Here is a 5,903-nt window from a genome sequence, read left to right as displayed (position 1 = left end):
ACGCCAACTATTAAAGACCAACCCTTAAACACTAAACCCTAAAACACCAAACCTAAAACGCCAATCCATAAACAAACCCTTTAACGCCAACCCTTAAACGCCAACCCTTAAACGTCAACCCTTAAACGCCAACCCTTAAACGCCCACCCTTAAACGCCAACGTTTAAGGCCAACCCTTAAACACCGACGCTTAAACGCCATCCCTTAAACACCAAGCCTTAAACACCAACGATTTGAACGCCAACCCATAAACGCCCACCTCTAAACACCAACCCTTAAACGCCAACCCTTTAACGCCAACCCTTAAACGCCAACCCTTAAACACCAACCCTTAAACACCAACCCTTAAACGCCATCTCTTAAACACCACCCTTTAAACACCAACCCTTAAAGGCCAAACCTTACCCGCCAAACCTTTAAACACCAACCTGTAAACACCACCTCTTAAGCACCAACCCTTAAACGACAACCCTTAAACGCCAACCCGTTTAACGCCAACCCTTTAACGCCAACCTTTAAACACCAACCCTTAAAGGCCGAACTTACACGCCAAACCTTTAAACACTAACCTGTCAACACCAACTCTTAAGCACCAACCCTTAAACGAAAACCCTTAAAACGCCAACCCTTAAACACCAACCCTTAAACGCCAACCCTTAAACGCCAACCCTTAAACGCCAACCTTTAAACGCCAACCCTTAAACGCCAACCCTTATACGCCAACCCTTAAACGATAACCCTTAAACACCAATGTTTAAATGCCAACTCTTACACGCCAACCCTTTAACGCCAACCCTTAAACGCCAACCCTTAAACACCAACCTGTAAACACCAACTCTTAAGTACCAACCCTTAAACGACAAACCTTAAACGCCAAAACCTAAACACGCTTAAACATCAACCCTTAAACACCAACCCTTAAACGCCAACCCTTTAAACACCAACCTTTAAACGCCATCTCTTAAACACCAACCTTTAAACACCAACCCTTAAAGGCAAAACTTACATGCTAAACCTTTAACCACCAACCTGTAATCACCAACTCTTAAGCACCAACCCTTAAACGAAAACCCTTAAACGCCAACCCTCTAAACACCAACCCTTAAACGTCAACCCTTAAACACCAACCATCATCCGGCAAAACCTTAAACGCTAACACTTTAAAGACCAACCCTTAAACACCAACCCTTAAATGCCAACACTTAAACCCCAACCCTAAATAGCCAACCCTTAAAAACAAACCTTAAAACACCAACCTTTAAACACCAACCGTTAAAGACAAACCTTAAACGCCAAACCCTTAAACACCAACCCTTAAACGCCATCCATTAAACACCAACCATTAAACGCCAACCCTTAAACGCCAAAACATAAACACGCTTAAACACCAACCCTTAAAGGTCAACCCTTCAATGCCAACCTTTAAACACCAACCCTTAAACGCCAACCCTTAAACACCAACCTTTAAACACCAACCCTAGAGCGCCAACCCTTAAACGCCAACCCTTTAAAACGCCAACCCTTAAACGCCAACCCTTAAACCCCTACCCTTAAACGTCAATGCTTAAACGCCAACTATTAAAGACCAACCCTTAAACACTAAACCCTAAAACACCAACCCTAAAACGCCAATCCATAAACAAACCCTTTAACGCCAACCCTTAAATGTCAACCCTTAAACGCCAACCCTTAAACGCCCACCCTTAAACGCCAACGTTTAAGGCCAACCCTTAAACACCGACGCTTAAACGCCATCCCTTAAACACCAAGCCTTAAACAGCAACGATTTGAACGCCAACCCATAAACGCCCACCTCTAAACACCAACCCTTAAACGCCAACCCTTAAACGCCAACCCTTAAACGCCAACCCTTTAACGCCAACCCTTAAACGCCAACCCTTAAACACCAACCCTTAAACGCCATCTCTTAAACACCACCCTTTAAACACCAACCCTTAAAGGCCAAACCTTACCCGCCAAACCTTTAAACACCAACCTGTAAACACCACCTCTTAAGCACCAACCCTTAAACGACAACCCTTAAACGCCAACCCGTTTAACGCCAACCCTTTAACGCCAACCTTTAAACACCAACCCTTAAAGGCCGAACTTACACGCCAAACCTTTAAACACTAACCTGTCAACACCAACTCTTAAGCACCAACCCTTAAACGAAAACCCTTAAAACGCCAACCCTTAAACACCAACCCTTAAACGCCAACCCTTAAATGCCAACCCTTAAACGCCAACCTTTAAACGCCAACCTTTAAACGCCAACCCTTAAACGCCAACCCTTATACGCCAACCCTTTAACGCCAACCCTTAAACGATAACCCTTAAACACCAATGTTTAAATGCCAACTCTTACACGCCAACCCTTTAACGCCAACCCTTAAACGCCAACCCTTAAACACCAACCTGTAAACACCAACTCTTAAGTACCAACCCTTAAACGACAAACCTTAAACGCCAAAACCTAAACACGCTTAAACATCAACCCTTAAACACCAACCCTTAAACGCCAACCCTTTAAACACCAACCTTTAAACGCCATCTCTTAAACACCAACCTTTAAACACCAACCCTTAAAGGCAAAACTTACATGCTAAACCTTTAACCACCAACCTGTAATCACCAACTCTTAAGCACCAACCCTTAAACGAAAACCCTTAAACGCCAACCCTCTAAACACCAACCCTTAAACGTCAACCCTTAAACACCAACCATCATCCGGCAAAACCTTAAACGCTAACACTTTAAAGACCAACCCTTAAACACCAACCCTTAAATGCCAACACTTAAACCCCAAACCTAAATCGCCAACCCTTAAAAACAAACCTTAAAACACCAACCTTTAAACACCAACCGTTAAAGACAAACCTTAAACGCCAAACCCTTAAACACCAACCCTTAAACGCCATCCATTAAACACCAACCATTAAACGCCAACCCTTAAACGCCAAAACATAAACACGCTTAAACACCAACCCTTAAAGGCCAACCCTTCAATGCCAACCTTTAAACACCAACCCTTAAACGCCAACCCTTAAACACCAACCTTTAAACACCAACCCTAAAGCGCCAACCCTTAAACGCCAACCCTTTAAAACGCCAACCCTTAAACGCCAACCCTTAAACCCCTACCCTTAAACGTCAACGCTTAAACGCCAACTATTAAAGACCAACCCTTAAACACTAAACCCTAAAACACCAACCCTAAAACGCCAATCCATAAACAAACCCTTTAACGCCAACCCTTAAACGTCAACCCTTAAACGCCAACCCTTAAACGCCCACCCTTAAACGCCAACGTTTAAGGCCAACCCTTAAACACCGACGCTTAAACGCCATCCCTTAAACACCAAGCCTTAAACAGCAACGATTTGAACGCCAACCCATAAACGCCCACCTCTAAACACCAACCCTTAAACGCCAACCCTTAAACGCCAACCCTTAAACGCCAACCCTTTAACGCCAACCCTTAAACGCCAACCCTTAAACACCAACCCTTAAACGCCATCTCTTAAACACCACCCTTTAAACACCAACCCTTAAAGGCCAAACCTTACCCGCGAAACCTTTAAACACCAACCTGTAAACACCACCTCTTAAGCACCAACCCTTAAACGACAACCCTTAAACGCCAACCCGTTTAACGCCAACCCTTTAACGCCAACCTTTAAACACCAACCCTTAAAGGCCGAACTTACACGCCAAACCTTTAAACACTAACCTGTCAACACCAACTCTTAAGCACCAACCCTTAAACGAAAACCCTTAAAACGCCAACCCTTAAACACCAACCCTTAAACGCCAACCCTTAAATGCCAACCCTTAAACGCCAACCTTTAAACGCCAACCTTTAAACGCCAACCCTTAAACGCCAACCCTTATACGCCAACCCTTTAACGCCAACCCTTAAACGATAACCCTTAAACACCAATGTTTAAATGCCAACTCTTACACGCCAACCCTTTAACGCCAACCCTTAAACGCCAACCCTTAAACACCAACCTGTAAACACCAACTCTTAAGTACCAACCCTTAAACGACAAACCTTAAACGCCAAAACCTAAACACGCTTAAACATCAACCCTTAAACACCAACCCTTAAACGCCAACCCTTTAAACACCAACCTTTAAACGCCATCTCTTAAACACCAACCTTTAAACACCAACCCTTAAAGGCAAAACTTACATGCTAAACCTTTAACCACCAACCTGTAATCACCAACTCTTAAGCACCAACCCTTAAACGAAAACCCTTAAACGCCAACCCTCTAAACACCAACCCTTAAACGTCAACCCTTAAACACCAACCATCATCCGGCAAAACCTTAAACGCTAACACTTTAAAGACCAACCCTTAAACTCCAACCCTTAAATGCCAACACTTAAACCCCAACCCTAAATCGCCAACCCTTAAAAACAAACCTTAAAACACCAACCTTTAAACACCAACCGTTAAAGACAAACCTTAAACGCCAAACCCTTAAACACCAACCCTTAAACGCCATCCATTAAACACCAACCATTAAACGCCAACCCTTAAACGCCAAAACATAAACACGCTTAAACACCAACCCTTAAAGGCCAACCCTTCAATGCCAACCTTTAAACACCAACCCTTAAACGCCAACCCTTAAACACCAACCTTTAAACACCAACCCTAGAGCGCCAACCCTTAAACGCCAACCCTTTAAAACGCCAACCCTTAAACGCCAACCCTTAAACCCCTACCCTTAAACGTCAACGCTTAAACGCCAACTATTAAAGACCAACCCTTAAACACTAAACCCTAAAACACCAACCCTAAAACGCCAATCCATAAACAAACCCTTTAACGCCAACCCTTAAACGTCAACCCTTAAACGCCAACCCTTAAACGCCCACCCTTAAACGCCAACGTTTAAGGCCAACCCTTAAACACCGACGCTTAAACGCCATCCCTTAAACACCAAGCCTTAAACAGCAACGATTTGAACGCCAACCCATAAACGCCCACCTCTAAACACCAACCCTTAAACGCCAACCCTTAAACGCCAACCCTTAAACGCCAACCCTTTAACGCCAACCCTTAAACGCCAACCCTTAAACACCAACCCTTAAACGCCATCTCTTAAACACCACCCTTTAAACACCAACCCTTAAAGGCCAAACCTTACCCGCCAAACCTTTAAACACCAACCTGTAAACACCACCTCTTAAGCACCAACCCTTAAACGACAACCCTTAAACGCCAACCCGTTTAACGCCAACCCTTTAACGCCAACCTTTAAACACCAACCCTTAAAGGCCGAACTTACACGCCAAACCTTTAAACACTAACCTGTCAACACCAACTCTTAAGCACCAACCCTTAAACGAAAACCCTTAAAACGCCAACCCTTAAACACCAACCCTTAAACGCCAACCCTTAAATGCCAACCCTTAAACGCCAACCTTTAAACGCCAACCTTTAAACGCCAACCCTTAAACGCCAACCCTTATACGCCAACCCTTTAACGCCAACCCTTAAACGATAACCCTTAAACACCAATGTTTAAATGCCAACTCTTACACGCCAACCCTTTAACGCCAACCCTTAAACGCCAACCCTTAAACACCAACCTGTAAACACCAACTCTTAAGTACCAACCCTTAAACGACAAACCTTAAACGCCAAAACCTAAACACGCTTAAACATCAACCCTTAAACACCAACCCTTAAACGCCAACCCTTTAAACACCAACCTTTAAACGCCATCTCTTAAACACCAACCTTTAAACACCAACCCTTAAAGGCAAAACTTACATGCTAAACCTTTAACCACCAACCTGTAATCACCAACTCTTAAGCACCAACCCTTAAACGAAAACCCTTAAACGCCAACCCTTAAACACCAACCTTTAAACACCAATCC

This window comes from Petromyzon marinus, unplaced genomic scaffold (assembly GCF_048934315.1).
Source record: "Petromyzon marinus isolate PM22_M1 ecotype Great Lakes invasive population unplaced genomic scaffold, UKy_Petmar_22M1.pri1.0 PM_Scaffold_63, whole genome shotgun sequence".
In the NCBI taxonomy this organism is placed as follows: domain Eukaryota; kingdom Metazoa; phylum Chordata; class Hyperoartia; order Petromyzontiformes; family Petromyzontidae; genus Petromyzon; species Petromyzon marinus.
The sequence above is the reverse complement of the archived record's forward strand: the minus strand, read 5'-3'. Positions refer to the sequence as shown.